General features: G+C 49.9%; 1 pseudogene; it reads left to right on the plus strand.

The window, feature by feature from the left end:
- The first annotated feature begins 3,544 nt into the window (after window positions 1-3,544).
- Window positions 3,545-16,029, plus strand: LOC123056671 (LEAF RUST 10 DISEASE-RESISTANCE LOCUS RECEPTOR-LIKE PROTEIN KINASE-like 2.4; annotated as a pseudogene).
- Window positions 16,030-16,770: the final 741 nt, after the last annotated feature.

Raw genomic sequence — 16,770 nt, forward strand, 5'->3', positions numbered from 1 at the left:
GCTGAGCTGCCCCCTCAAGTCGGCATTGGCTCCTGCAAGCATGAAGACAAAGGAAAAATCAATAAGGAAGAAGTCATCAGGGAAGATCCGACCCGACTGCTCAGCAGTCGGCCCGAATCTCGGGGACTACACCCAGTGGGTGCGCTGACACGCCCCACAGGAGATGAACGAAATGAAGCACGCACTCCGGCTGCTGGTCAAGTCCTCGGTTTTCCGGCCCAGCTCCTGAGCCTGGGAGTTGAAGGCAGTAGCTCGGAGGTTATGGTATTCCTGGAAGATCAGACAAGATGCAAGAATAAGATAGCTGTCAGGACCTAGTAAGTTCCAAGCCGCCTGCTCAGCAGCCGACTCGGAACTCGGGGACTACACCCAGTGGGCGCGCTGACGCGCCCCCACGGAAGAAATCAAAAAATCAAAACAACCAAGGCCAGAAGGCTCACCTGGATGACGGCCCGCGTCGTGAGGAACTCTTGGTTATATCGCTGCAGCGAAGCGGCCTAGGCTTGAAGCCGGTTCCGGACCTCCTGGGCTGCCGTGTTCAGCTCGGCCGTCCCCCCGCTAGGTGTCCACTCGGACGTACTGGCGCTGGCCGCCTCCAGGGCCTCCGCCGTCTGGCTGGCGCCCGCAGCTCGGTGCGACTCCGGCGCGGAAGTAGCTCCCCCTGCGTGCCGGCAAAATGCCGGATGCACCTCGAGGCCGGCCCTGCCTCCGGCTCGCCCCCGGCGGGCTGCTCTGGCGCCGCGGCTGGTTGGCCGCTTTGGCCCGCTCCAGTCGGCGCTGTCTGCGGCGCCTCCTCCACGAAGACCACGTGGTCCTCCCTCCTCTCCATCACCGGCGGGTCTTGGTCAACCTCCTCCGACGGGGGCACGGGGATGTCGGGGGCCACGGCGCGGAGGGGAACGACGAGCAGTGGAGACTGGTTGTGCGAAGCCTCCGCCTCCGTCTCCGCGGCTACCGCCTCCGCCCGGGCCATGGCCGCCACGTCGGCCTGCTCCTTCGCCGCCTGGGCGGTCCTTCGCTCCGCCGCCTCCCACTCCTCCCGCACCTCCCGTGCATTCCGCTCCGTGGCCTCCATGAGGTCGGCACGGGGATCGACGAGGCGGGAGCCTGAGGACCCCCCAGTCGGCCCGACTACGGAGCCGCCAGGACTTCGCTCGAGGGAAAGCGGTGCCCTGTCCGGCGAGCAAAGAAAGGTTTAGAAGAGCCTCAATCAAAGAGGAAAAAAAATATACAAGACGTTTGACGACTTACGCCGAGATCGCCTGCGGCTGTTTCACCGCCTTGTGGTAGCGGGCCGCCATCACGGCCGCCTCATCCCGCTTGGTCGCCATCGTGGAACCCTTGGATTTCTTCGGCCGGCTGCCGAAGAAGGTCGACGCGGCCCGGCGTTTCTGCACGCTGCCACGGGCAGCCGGCGCGGCAGACGGGCCCGTGCCTTGATGATCAGGCGCCGGCTGGCGGTGCGGGGCGGCTTCGACCTCGTCATCGTCCGTCCAGTCCTCGAGGCCGGCCCCGAGCCCCGCGCCTCCTGCCTCGTCGCCTTCCCCCATGATGGCGTCTTCCATGGCGGCCGCTCCCAGGTCCGGATCATCGACGTCGTCCACCATGCGGTCGGGGAGGAGCTGGCGCTCTACCCCTGCGGTCCCGGCCGTCGGCGGAAGAAGAGAGTTCTGCTAAGGGCAAACCAATTGATCAGAAGTCGGCCATCATGAGGCCGGCTACAAAAAATAAGAAAAGAAGAAAAAACTTACGGCAGGCGGAGGGTTGGCGCGAGAATACGACCCCTTGCCGTATCGCCAATCCTCGGCGAGCTTGCAATTGGAGATGTAGTTCACCATGTAAGACACCTCGGCATGAGGCATCTCCCTGGTGCTCAGCCGGCACGGGTCGAAGCGGCCGCTCATCTGGCAAATCATGTGAGGCCAGCCTTGGAGCGGAAGTACTCGGCGCTCCACGAAGGCGGCCACCAGGTCGGCTCCGGTCAGGCCCTCCGACTGGATCATCACCCGGAGCCAGGAGACGGCTGCATTCCCGGCCTGAGACAACGACCTGGCCCAGTAGCTCCACGAGGGTTACCTCCCAACCGGCGGGCCGGCTACGTAAGCCGGCAAGTTGACGAAGTCGCCTTGCTGGGCGACGTTCTTCACGTAAAAATAGGACTTCTGCCAGAGCTTCACCGACTGGATCAGCGGGATGGGCGGGAACGGATTGTTCTCGCCCGTCCGCCTCATGGCAATGAAGGCTCCGCAGGGGGCGGGCACGCCCGCGACAACGGTGCCGAGCTTGCTCTGGAAGAATTCTCCCCAGAGCTCGAGAGTGGGGAGAACCCCAAGAAAGCCCTCGCACAAGGTGACGAAAGCCAACAGCAGCATCACCGCATTGGGCGTGAGGTGATGCGGCTGGAGGTGGTAAAATTCAAGAAAAGCGCGAAGGAATCCGCTCGCCGGGAGTCCGAAGCCGCGCAGGCAGTGCGAGCGGAAGATTACATGCTCGCCCTCCTCCGGTGCCGGCGAAATCTCCCTCGCCGGCGCACGACGAACCTGCATGTAGTTCTCGCCCGGCAAACGCCGCGTCCGGTGGAGGAACTCAACATGGTCCTCGTGGACGTTGGAGCCATCCCACGAGCTCCACAACGCCATGGGAACGACGCGGCGAGGAACAAGACGATACGACGTTGGAGATGCGCACGACCCCGCTACGGCGGGACCAAAGGAACCGAAAGGTCCAACGGCGGAGCGGCGCGGTAATGGGTCGCTACGGTGGCGAAGGGAAGAAGAAGGAAGGTGAGAAGGGGCGGAGCGAGGGAGAGCGTGCGAGCCTCTGCCGCTCCCCCTCCTCCCCCTACTTATAGACCCGCGCGGGGGAGCCGAGGAGGCATGGTGTGGGGGAACGTGGGATCAACTGCGCCCACTCCCCCACGTCCCGCGATTATTGCGCCCTGATGGCGTAATAAAACCGCCGCGGGAAGGCGAGCGGTCCGTTATGGCCGCAGAAGATCCGCGCTCGGGCCGAGGCCTAGGAGTGGCGGGCCTGGGCCTGCGGCGGCGTCCCATCGCGCGCGTGCGTTGGCAGGTTTTCCTTGCCACGTGGCCCGCGGGATGCCGCGCGGTCAGCTCGCAAGCCGACCCACATTCCCACCTGCAAGAAACGGAGCTTTCCGAAGACGGCGCGCATAAGCAAAGCCGGTTCCTCAAGATAGGAAGCTGACCAAGCTTCTCGTCCCTTTGTCAGCCTTGAAGCTCGATCAGCTTCGAGGACTACTGTCGGAGTAAATAACCACGGGTAGCCTAGCCGGCCCCCCTGGCCCTTCTAAAAAAATTACGAGCCGATCCGGCCCTCAAGAATCCAAGACGTGGGGCCGCCTTCCCCTTGCCGGCTGTCTCCTAGGCCGACTATCGGAAGGCGGCCCAGCTTTAGTCCTCATGAAGAAAGCCGCGGGAGGGCCGGCTCCAAGAAGCCGGCCACGAGAAGGCCGACTCCAAGAGGCCGGCTCCCACAAAGCGGTCAAGATCGTACCCTCGAAGTCTGCATCCACATAACGGCGATGTGGCGGGGCGATGCATCCACAGTAAAGCCTGCCACCTCCGAATCCCAGAGCACACCTGGCACAGTGCGCCGTACGGGGTGGCCATGACCCGTCCGGCGCGGCACTGTAGCCATATTGACCCTGATGCCACCCACGATGGGCTGTCAGCGTGGCCCACGGGCGGTGGGCCCCTTCAGGTAGAGAGACACCCGAAGGCGGCCAGGCCTCCCCCAGTCGGCCCAAGACAGGGCCGGCTTCCCGCAACCGGCTTGCCTCCTCCCACGAAGGAGACGCCCCATTAAGGAGACAAGACGCGGTGAGGCTACAACGATCGCACGCCGGGCGGCGGCACTGTAGCCACGCCCACCTCGGCGAAACCCTCGTCACCAGGTTGAGGCAACAGTAACCAGCCACCGACAAGGCCCTGGACAGTGGGGCCTGCCTGTCGACCAAGGAGCCGGCAGCCGGCGGGACCCACCAGCCGGCGGGCCCCAGCAGCCGGTGCAGAAGCCGGCGAGCGTAGACACAGCTGGCTGGGGCCCACGCCCAGCCGGATTACCATTGTACCCCCGGGGAGTGGGCCTATATAAACCCCCGGGGCACCCATGCAAAGGGTGGATGAGAGCTAGTTTTAGACGCCACATAGAGAGGAGAGGAGAGCAAGCCGTGCCCTTCTTCTTCCTCTCGCCAAACAGCTCAAGGAGCATCTTGTAGCCACTCGTTCATCTAGTGATCATACGGAGACCCCGCGGAGCAGCAGTAGGGGTGTTATCTCCTCGGAGAGCCCCGAAGCTGGGTAAGATTCGCTGGCGTGCATGTCTTCGCCTCATCCCGCTTCCAGGCACCGGCGACGTCTTACTAGCTCCCACAATGATAAGCCACCCGTTGGCATATGTCGCACCTACCACCCGACAACTCTTCAGGTCGTTGGTTTCCTCTTTCCAGCCCCGCTTTACTGCACTTGTTGCCGTCTCCAATCCACGATATGATGATCCCGCTCTTGTTGCTGCTCTTCGCTTCCTTCTTTCTCTGATTCACGCCGCCTGCCGGCGCGACCTGCTCATCCAAGAGATGTGGCGACCTGAACATCACCTACCCGTTCTGGCTGGAGGAGCCCGGCCGGCCGCCCTGCGGGTCCCCGTCGTTCCAGCTCAATTGCAATGGAAGCCAAGCGCTCCTCAGTCGCTCCAGCTTGGGGGGCTACCAGGTCGTTAGTGTCTTCACCGAGAACTCCTCCTTCATCGCCGTGGACAACAACCTCCCGCTAGATGACGGCTGCCCCAAGGGGTGGTTCAACATCTCATTAGATCTCGGGCTGAGTCCGTACGTCATCAGCAACAAGAACAGCGAGCTGCTCGTCCTCGACAAGTGCACGGAACAGCGGGTGACGCCGCCTGGATTCAACCGCACGCGTTGCGCCAATCAGTCCTTCTTCCGCCTTGGCGGGGAGTACGGCAGTCACCGTGAACCGGGCGTTGTCCCGCTGGCCTGCCGTCTCTCGGTCGTGCCGGTTCTTGGTTTTGCGGATGGCGACGATTACGTCTCCAGCATGAGGCAAGGGTTCCTGCTTGAGTGGGCAGTTCCGTCAGATAATTGTGCCAAGTGCGAGGCAAGCCGCGGGCTGTGCAGGTATGCCAACGACGGCTCCGGGTTTTTCTGCAATTGCTCCGGCGACGTGTACCCCGAGAAGTGCGGTGAGTCCAGAAAATTAACTAGCTCGGCTCTCCAGTTATATCTTTAAATGTTTATTTACAATTTTACATGAAGCGCTCTTGCATAGTTCCAAAAAAACAAGATCAGAAAATTAACTCTGCGCACTGAATCTCATTGCTTCGTCAATTCTTACACCTTTGAACTTGCAAAGCAAACTAGGTTATTCACATGTAAAAATTGAAGTGCCGAAACAATGGTATTCGGAGAAGTAACATCACATCGCACCTATCCTTTCCAAAAGTCATTCTTCACCCAGAAGTACTCAAGTCCTCCGGCCCCAGTCTTCCGTCGAATCGCTATCTATTTGCCTCAAAACTCACAATCCCGTTAAACTCACAAAATTGCATAACATGTTGCTAGCTGAAAAACTTTTTTTTGTATTGTGTAGCTGAAAAAACTGAAGTATCATCTATTACACCAGAAACGAGCAGTGCTCCACTTGCTTCAAAAAATATATGGGACTGTACTGACACTGATAACGCTTGGCGCCTCCGATACTGTTGTAATTGGGCACAAGGAGGCAAGTAGAAAAAATTCTCGGAATTCTAACCCTGAGATTCAAATATGTTTTATAGAAAGAATTCTAAGAACTAAATCCCTGCAAAATTCGTTGTAAATCGTTGAATAAAAAATACCCTATTCATTTCATGGATTTGCTACTTCAAAGTTAGCTGTGAAATTACTTTTCCTACCATGGCCAAGTTGCACAACAAAATGGCTAACTTTTTTACAGTCAAAAGGGCGTGATGTCTACATGTAGAAATGTGCAACTGAAGGTGAGATTTTTTTTGTGTTGTGCGTTTAAAGTGTGAAGGTTGTACTACCAATATTAGAATCTAGCTAGGTAGCACACACGACCATAAAGCAGCCGGAACCGAAATAATCAGGCCAATCATCCTGGTCGCAGCGACATCATTGGCTTGCGGAAGTCATCGCCATGTACCCCGTCAAAGTCGTCACACTGAAATTTCAGAAGCCATGGCTTACCAGTCCAAGAGGCCAACTGGGGAACTTCGTGGAAGATGATTGCTTGGTCAAATTTCCGGTTAAATAATCTGGCTAATAGTGGTACCCCGCTCACTTGCCGTCGGTGATACAGGTGTTTAGGTGCTACCATGATACGGGATTTCGCGAGCCGTTGGATCCAAGATCTAAGGTTGACAGCCACATTCTTGGACGTGTACGTAAATATCAGATTTTTGGATGGTTTTGTTGCAAAGTTGCAGGAGTTGCGCCCTTGACCATTGGATCTCAGATCCAACGGTTCACAGGAGCTCGTATCATGGGAGCGTTTAAGCTCCCGTATCACCTGATACTCACTCTGCCGTCCACATATATTTTATGTTTGGTCCCCTCAAAAAAAGAACACCACAATATTATCTCTTACGTGTAGTCTCTACCTTCCCATAGCCCACGACCACGGTATTATATATCTCTTCGTGGAGCTTTGCTACACGCACAGAGACATGGCAACTGACTATTACGGGGAAGCTGAGCTGGAATCATTTAATTTGAAGAAATCAAGATGGGGGACCCACACTCCCTGAAAATCAGGGGGTGGAGATTAGTTAACGAAGAGAAGCCCCGTAATAGTTCGTAAAGGTCCGTTGATATAGAATTTTCGCTCTTCGTGGTGGGCTGGTGGCTGCCGCTGATGCTAGTGGTGGCCGGGGAGCATTAGAGTGGAGACTGCTCAGCCCAGAAGTGCGGCAAAGTCGGCATCTTCGATCGGTTCTAGCTCACCGACAAGGTTACGGAAAGATCATGTGGTCATCCTTACTATCTGGACTTCGATGTCGTTTGCCATAGGAAAAATAAACATTAGCCTAGACTCAATGAAAAAAAATCCTATGATATGAACCAAAGGACATCTCCTATCCTTTTCTTATTCATAGGATTTGAGATATCGATATATGTCGTCTCATTTTGTATGACTTTTCTATCCTATGATTTTTTTTATCCTATGAACCAAAGGATGCCTAAGAGGAAGTCACCATGGTTCCCACTCGATGAAATCACACGTGATGGTACTTAAATAGTTTCGTGTACAAGACTTGGGTGTTTTATTTCAAATCATGTAGCAGCTTCTCTTATCAAATGAACTAGCCATCTCTGATAACACCAAAACTATATTAGAAATAAAGGATATAGCACGCAGCTTTGGGGAGTTAGGTGAGCAATGCATGCAATTGGAGGCGTGCAGAGGGTTCTTTCCCCTTTCTTCTATAATATATGATACGCACACTCATGCGTATTCGAGAAAAAAAAAGAGCAATGCATGCAATTGGAGGCGTGCAGGGTGCGGAAGGCAGACTGGGTTAGGAAACTTGGCCATGATTGTGTGCGGTCGGATGCAACGGCGTAGACGGGTCCGTCGTGGAGAAAATGTGCTAGGAGAAAACCGGTGGCATTGCATGCCTCACTAACCTGACAATCAGGACCCACGAGACATAACGGTCACAAAATTTTAAAAAGGAAAAAATATGGCAACAGTTTTGATTGATGAGGTATAATGGATGAAACTGTGCTAGTGGGGTACCTGGTGTCAAAACTGCCAATTAGGAGGTAAAATGCGATGTTTTAAACTAAGAACAGTAATGTTTTTATGTAACTAATGTAAAACAAACGAAAACACTAACACCGACACGTGTGGGCGTCTGGCAACTCGCCCACACGCATGAATGCCCGTCCAATCAATTCTGCACGAATCTTGGCGCGTTGTATCAGTTTTTATGTGCATTGTAGGACTAAGCTGGTGTGTGGGCATTCATCCGGTCGCCCACACGTTCTTTTTCACCACACGGGGGCTGGTGTGTGGGCGTTTAGTAATTCGCCCACACACCAGTTTTCACGCACACGGAGGGGGCTGGTGTGTGGGTGTTTATCACTTCGCCCACACACCCGTCTCCTCGCCCACACCCAAAGCTGGCAGTTGCCATGTGTTTCTGCAGGGTACATGGAAACTGCCCTAGCTTTGCTTGTAAACAGATGGCAACTCTTTTTTACCCGAGTTGTCATGTGTTTTTACATGGTACATGGCAACTGCCCTAGCGTGCACGTAAGCAGATGGCAACTCTTTCCCTTTATATGGCAACTGCCCTAGCGTGCTTGTGAGCACATGGCAACTCTCTCTTTTAACCGAACATGTTTTTTTGCCATGCCTTTTTGTAGTGCTACATGGCAACTGCCTAGTGTTAGTGGGTGGGTCCTAAAATTTTGAAATCATGACAACTGCAGTAGACCAGACCATACATGACAACTGCAGTTGAGCAACCATGGCAACTGTAGTTGTCCGACATGGCAACTGAAGTTCAACGACATGGCAACTGTAGTTAAACGAACATGGACGAGGGTCTGGACCATGGCAACTGCGGGACGCGCGCTGACTATCACGCGGGGCGTGCGGGACCACGAGGTACGAGGCCTGACGTACGGGGCGTATGGGCGTTATCTATTTCGCCCACACGCACGCGTGTGAGAGGGATCGGGAGGAAAAAAAAGAGGTGTGTGGGCATTACTTGTTTTGCCCACACGTAGGTGTGTGGGCTGTTCCTCTTATACACCACATAAAATGTGTGGGCAGACCTCCTAACACTCACACGTGTGGCACTTATCGGCGTCCAAAACAAAATGTGTACAAACAAAGAGAAAAATAAACAACGAGCCTTATCCAAGTCCTGTTCCCGGCAACATGATACGACTAGAAGAATATGTCAAGGCTATAAATTGGTTCCAATTCACGTGTATATTATTGTCGAACTGAAGGTCAGACCGCTTTTTTTTATCAGATATTGTTTCCTACCAAGTGTGAAAGGTTGTACAAAAATTAGAATCTACTCCCTCTGTAAATTTTTATAAGACGTTTTAGGTTACAACTGGTAGTATTATTGTAGATACTAGCGGACAAAAGCATGAAGTAGCAGATACCGAAAGAACAAGACTAAGCATCCTGATTCCAGTCACATCAGGGGCTCACGGTGGTCATGGCTTACCCCGTCAAAGGGGGTTACCCTGATATTTTAAGACATCATGGCTTACCAGTTCAAGGGGTCACACCATGAATTTGTGGACGATGATCGTTTTTGCTTAGACCACGGTATTCTCTCATACGTGTAGTCTATGTCCGGATAACCCATGACCACCGATCCAGCCCCCCTTTGTTGTTCACTTTAATCTTCCCAAGTCTTCCACTCCTATGGTCCCGTGTTGCTGGTTCTTCTGGGCCCTGTGGCTACTACTGATGCACGCAGTCGCGGCGGCTGAGGAACAGGTGGAAGCAGGCTGCTCGGCCTTGGCCAAGAGTTGTGGCAACCTCACCATCTCCCACCCATTTTGGCTCGACGACTGGGAGACGGGAAGATCATGTGGCTCCTCGGGCTTCGAGGTCACTTGCTTTAACAACAGCAGTTCAGTTCTACTGAGCTCTAAACCCACCGGCTTCGGCTTTGCATGTTGAAATATACTGCCCACCTTCCTCTATCAGTTTGGATTTTTGGATGAGTTAGCTGGTGTATAAATTCAATATGGTATCCGAGCTAAGAGGTCTTGAGTTCAAGACTCTGCCAACGCAGCATTAAATAAAACGATTCTGTGGCCTACATCGATCCCACGTCTAAGGACTAAAATAGCCTAGACGTGAGGGGGAGTGTTGAAATATACTGCCCACCTTCCTCCATCAGTTCGGACTTTTGGATGAGTTGGCTGGTGCATAAATTCAATATTGCAATCATCAACATCTCTTACGAGGAAGAAAGGTTACACCTCGTTGATCTAGGCAAGTTGAAATTGTTGAGTGCCTCCAACAGGTGTGAATCCTCAATCTGGAACACCTCCGTCAAGCTGGGTCCCCGGTTTAGGATCGCCCCCGTCAACCTGTGCTTCATCTTGTACAATTGCACAGAGAAGGTCGCCATGGCACATGAAGACAGAGACCTAGTTCAGACAAGCATCAGGTGCGGGAGAGAGCAAGGTATTTGTCCGCGCAGGTGGCCGTTATAATGAGACGAGTGACTACAGTGACTATGCCTTGGAGGGCTGCGATGCTACTGTCATCCCGGTGTTGGGTTCTTCGTCGGGCGAGGTGAATGCAAACGACTATGAGCGGCTCATTAACGATGGCTTCCTCTTGACATGGGATGAGCCTCCTGCCTTGCTGGAAAGCTCACCCGTCAAATAATCTTTTAACAAGTTCATAGCTAAGCTCGAACGTGCAGTGCCTTTGTTTGGATTTCCCTTGTGGAACCAAGCAACCAATCATGTCACTCACTTATTACTCGTAGCTCAACCACGAGTTATTACTGAAACTCATGGTTTGCAATACAAACAATTTATAAAGTTATCATGGGATGCTGAGAGAGAAATACAGAACAGGAACGTACCATGGCAGCGCTCCTTCCTAAATATAAGTCTTTTTAGAGATTTCAATATACATACGAAGCAAAGTTAGTGAATCTGCAATCTAAACTACGTCCATATACATCCCTATGTAATCCATATTGAAATATCTAAAACTTATATTTAGAATCGGAGGGAGTATTTGTCTTTGCTCACATCGTCCGCACAATTCATCACCAGACACCAGATCTCCTACCGTTCCGATGTGCCCAACCAGCTTGCCGTCGGTGCTGTTCCGAATTTCCTACATCCAAATTCACAAGATTAGACTACACACTGCTAGTTGGAACGAAGTACACCTAATTGACCCAAGACTTGCAATGTTCCACTTGCTTCAAAAAATGGATGGGACTCTACCGACAGTGAGAACGCACCATGCTTCCAGTCAATGTGCCCAGATCGGCATCTTCTACGGCAATAGCTCCTTAATCTAAACATAAAAATAGATTAACCTCAAAACACGTTCGCGATCAAGCAGTGCACCTACTAAATACTATGGATCAAGACATTTGGATCTTGGCTCTTCTCTAGCTAGTGGGAATAGAAAAGTAAATGTGCCCACAGAACCAGTCAAAGTCGTTGGCGAATCTCCGCAAAAGAAGTCGTTGACTAACACCATTCATATTATCTTCTCCGTTATGTTTGTCCTTCAATCTCTTGAGCTAGAGCCATCCTTCCCCATTACCAAAGTCAGTCTCCTCAATCAAACTGCCGGCATGTATCCAACCTCACTGCTCTTCATCTTGATGTCACTGTTCCTCTTCCATCAACAGGCACATGCCGAGTGTGAGCCGGTGGCGTGCGGGAACTTCATCATCAAGTACCCGTTCTGGCTCGGCGCGCCCAGCCGACCCCCGCCGGAGCACTCCTGCGGCCACCCGGCCTTCGAGCTCTGGTGCATCAACAGCAACACCACAGCTTCCATGAGCGGCTCCCCCATCCACGTCCTTAACATCGACTACGCCACCAGCTCCTTCGTCGTCGTCCACAACATATAGCTGCTGAAAACTTGAAATACATAGCCAGTTTCCAGAACATGGGGATAAACTATAGTGAAAAATGCAATAGTTGTCTTCGTTGAGCGATATCTGTTGTGTAGAGCGTGGAGTGGAATAGTGCGCTCGGTCAAGCTTTAGTCCACGGCAGATGTCACATCGCAAGAATAGACTAATCAAAGATTTTGATGTCACCGGAAAATTGACGAGTCGACGACAATGATACTTTGACCAAGTCCGCATTCGTTGTTTCCTCCTCGCTTCTCATAGGTTTGGAAAAGGGATCTTCTTCTCTAGTTTGCACACTTGTAAGTACATGCTACAACGGTGAAAGAAGGTGGACCTGTTTCATGTCCTGCAGCTGCTCAGTGCTCACTACCCTCCTCTCTAGCACCACCGGCACTACCGGAATAAAACCCTATGCCAACGGCCTGAAGCTGTCGGCATACGCCTACGGCTTTCCCTAGGCCGTCGGCATTTCTCGGACTATGCTGACGGCCCCGACAAAAAGCCGTCGGCTTAGGGCTTTATCGGGCAGTGCGGTGATGCTTCGTCGTCGACGTCCTGCGAGCCAGCGTCATGCGGTGGCCTCCTGGTCATGTCATCGATGGCGGCTCAAACATGGTGGAGTTGGCGCGGCACCGTGTGCTCTCATGTTTGCTTGGATAGGCTGCCTCCTGGTGGATGCATGCAGGTGCAGTAATGCATGCTTGCGAAAGAATAATCCACGTGTGCTGATCCACTTCCCACTGTATTATTCGCCCACATGACAATGATAGATAGGCTACGAACACCCAGGAACCGCCTCTCAGGTCGTCGGTAACGACCAAAGAAAAGAATGGAGGATGAGGAATGGTTGGTTTTTTTCTTTTCCCGAGCAGTAGGTAAGGAGGAGTTCAAACCAAAACCCGGACCGACGGCCTTCCTCCGGTCACTGGCAATTGGGCCCAGAGGATCCATGTGGCGGATCTGATAGAATTTGTCTAAAAAATTCGAAATAATTACAACATTTATGAAATTTCTGTCATTTCAGCGAGGAGTGAAATATTTCTCTATTTGAAATTTTAAATCTATCAATTAACTCTCACTTTTGTCTTTGTCAAAATATTGATAAGGTTGACGAAATATCAATCTTCCGCATATTTGTTTTTTTTTCCTTCTGCTTTCTCATGTGATTATCTAGTTAGCAGTTTACATTTCTCACCGAAATATCTCTAGTTCTTTCATCCTCCTATCCACCAATTGTCTGGTGGCAGGGGTTCTGGTGATAGGGGTACCTAGCTCACCAGGATTCAACCCGGTATGCGGATCCGTCTTCGATTCTTGTTACCTGTCCACTAGCTGAATTTAGTCTAGTTCAGTGTTCAACTGGTTATCATTGTTCTCCCCTCCGAAATCCTTTGTATATGGTCAGGGTTTAGGGCTTACATAGGCAACATTTGTGTGGGGACATCCACATCGTGTATTCTTTGTGGCTCTGCGCAGCTACCTACCCGAGTGTGGCCACCATACCTTCTCCAGTTCACCCGCGACAGCACCGACAAGGCCTCCCTCTGGATGAGAACCTCGTCATCTCCTACCCAGAAAACTCCATCTGTGTCACCAACCTCTAGCTCTCCAATAGTGTGCGTGACATAGAACTCCACATGGACACCTCTTCTAATTCCGCATTAACGCTGCCAACGAGGAGCTCTTCTTCCTCTACAACTGCGCCTTGCATGCGCGGCCGCCTCCGCTTACATAGGAATCCACGAACCATGCCAGTGGATCCAACACAGGTCGCTCAATAACTCATTTGTGTGGCTTGTTGCGGCGTACAAGCCTGGTGACATTTGAAGGCCGATTTAGAGAACTGTATGTTCCTGATGATGCCAGTGTTGGCCGGCGGCTGCAAAGCAGGGAGAATTTGCAAGATCAATATCCCCTACGATATCTTCAAGTGCCACTGCTCCAGCAGCGTGTCTTTGTCCATCATCTGTGGGCGGAATTAACATATATAATAGTGACGGTGAGTTTGATCGTAAAATAAGATACACCGCTTCTGTAGATTAAATAGTCTTCAATTTTAGCGCACTAAATTCAGGTGGTTTACAAGAAAAATGAACACAACATGTGCGTACCTACTAGATGTAAATGGTTTCCATTTATCTCCTACTAGTATGGCTGGTTTACTCTGTTTTTTAGTTAGGGGGTTCTGATCGTTTTTGTGAGATCTTTTGTATCACCATTTTAAGCTCATATGTGTAAGTTGCAGCATTGATTACGGGGTCTGGAAAAGATTTGGGCTGAGGTTGTAATACCTGATTGAACCTTTGGGGTCGATCACAAAACTAAGTCTTATCAGTCTCATTGACTAAATGAAATTGGGGGTGGGACCTCCTTAATTCTAAGAAAAGCATGCCCATACCTTCTAATTACTACACTACGGATACTAAAATGCCTGACTAGTGTAAACCCAACAGTATGCACGCTGCTGGTCTAGTTTTGTAGCATAAGCACACAATCTTCGGTTTAGCCACACCGGTTCATGCTGCTGGTAAATAAGATATTTGCAGGAAAAATTAACATAGCATGCATTTTCCTGCATGTAGATTGAAATGTACCATCCAACAATGCCATTTGAACATACTTATAGATCACAGTTTATGTGATCGCTCATATTGACTACTAAATCTGCACAAACCCTATAACTACTTTTTTTGTCGAACCTGTATTTCATCAACATAGCTGCTCTATCAAAAGGAAGTCAGATAAGTAGAACATGTTCTCTTGTTCTTCACCATCTTGCAATGTTTTTTTTGGTATACTTCTTCAGCAGAATATTAAATATTCATATGCGATGCTTGTCTCTTCCCTATGAAAAAACAACCAACGTAATACTATTGCGTGACACTGTTTTTACTCATAAATGTTATGTTACATTCCAGGTAGTGAGAGGAGAGGGAAGAAGATTATGCTAATAGGTATGCTATTTTTTTGCCATCTTTCCATATGTAGTACTAGTTTTGCAACCATGTACTCTTGCAGAAAGAGAAATTTATACCACTGATGGTCTGGAAATCATAATGAATGTACTATAATTTCTGGTACAAAAGAAAATAACATCAGCTTCCATCTCTCAGGTACTACATCAGCAGCTGCAACCTTTCTCTGTGCATGTCTTTATGTGCTGATATGGCATAGAAAAGGGAAAAGACTATGGTTTCTCCTTTGCAAGAAGGCTAGCAGCAACACTGAGAAGAATTACGAGGCCATGATAGTATCATATGGATCCCTAGCTCCAAAAAGATACATGTACTCAGAGGTAATGAAGATAACTTCTTCTCGTAACGAACAGCTTGGTAAAGGTGGTTATGGTGTGGTTTTCAAAGGAAAACTATACGATGGTCGCCTGGTTGCTGTGAAATTCTTGCATGACTGCAAAGGAAATGGGGACGAATTTGTGAATGAGGTTATGAGCATTGGCACGACCTCTCATGTTAATGTTGTTAGCTTATTTGGATTTTGTTTGGAGGGCTCAAAACGAGCTCTTATATACGAGTACATGCCCAATGGTTCCTTGGATAAGTACATTTACTCAGAGAACCCCGAAGAAATTTTAGGATGGGAGAGGCTCTATGCGATAGCACTCGGGATTGCTCGTGGCCTCGAATACTTGCACCATAGCTGTAATACACGTATCGTCCACTTTGATATCAAGCCCCAAAATATCCTTCTAGATAAAGATTTTTGCCCAAAGATTGCTGATTTTGGTCTAGCTAAATTGTGTCATACAAAGGAGAGCAAGCTTTCAATGACTGGTGCTAGAGGAACAATTGGGTTCATCGCTCCAGAAGTTCACTCTCGAACCTTCGGAGTGGTTTCAACAAAGTCAGATGTTTATAGTTATGGAATGATGCTTTTGGAGAAGGTTGGAGGCAGGAGAAATGTAAAATCAATTGTTGAAAATTCCAGCGAAAAGTATTTTCCAGACTGGATTTACGACCACTTTGCGCAAGATGATGGATTACAAGCATGTGAAATCACAAGAGAAATGGAGGAAATCGCGAGAAAGATTACCTTAATTGGCTTGTGGTGCATACAGATATTACCTGCATATCGCCCTACTATAACCAAGGTTCTAGAAATGTTTGAGAGAAGTTCAGATGGCATGGACATGCCACCAAAGCAAAACTTCTGTGGGTTGATGTAAGATATTTCTCCATGCATCTTTGTTTCATTAATTTTCATTCAAGTTACTATATCGAATGATTTATTTCAGTAACTTGACATACGTGATTATCTCTCTTTTTCAGTGAAAATTCAGCTCACAATTATAATGTACAAAGTGCAAGTTCTACCAGATCTGAGGAGATTTGATTGTAAATTCAAAAATTCTACAACGATTGCCAACTCTTTGAGAACGCGACCTGTACCTAAGATAAACAAGCGCAGTGGAGTTCGGCATTGTATCATAAAACACACATAATTGCTAATGCATAATTGCTTCGAAATTCCTTGGTTTCAGTCAACCATCTCAGACTTCAAATTTGCTTTCGGATACCACCACTTTCCTTCTTTTGCTTATAGAAATTAGAGAGAAGGGCAATATGGTGGGAATCTAAGGTGGAAATTAAAATTTAAGTAGCCTGTGCAACAGACCCTTATTCCAGGCATGCGTAAACTAGAGTAAGTTAGCACTATCTGGAACAATGTATAGCTTGCTATTCTGGTTATAAACAGAACTTGGATAAATGTATTGCTGAAGTTCATTATTAAATAACTTGACCGACAAGTTCACTTGTTGTTCCAGTGAAGATTCGGCACACAATATGAGCGTACAAGGTGCATGTTCTACCATTTCAGAAGATTTGAGCCTTATGAATTCAAAATTTGTTCAATGGACTTGATTCAGAAATTAAACAAAGCAACATCATATTCAAGTTGTATCATAAGACATATTTCATATATGCACAGATGGGTGGCTCTACCTTGAACAAACAGACTCGGACAGATGTTTCCAGAGTTTCCATTAAATCAAACATACTGCCCAAGTTAGAAAAACATTACTTCGTCACATGGAGCATGTCAAGAAGTAGGGGATATGATGTTATACCCGTGTTCATCATAGATAGGAGTAGTGATGGCCAACTTGCATTGCTA

The sequence above is a fragment of the Triticum aestivum genome, chromosome 3A (genome assembly GCF_018294505.1).
Source record: "Triticum aestivum cultivar Chinese Spring chromosome 3A, IWGSC CS RefSeq v2.1, whole genome shotgun sequence".
Classification (NCBI taxonomy): domain Eukaryota; kingdom Viridiplantae; phylum Streptophyta; class Magnoliopsida; order Poales; family Poaceae; genus Triticum; species Triticum aestivum.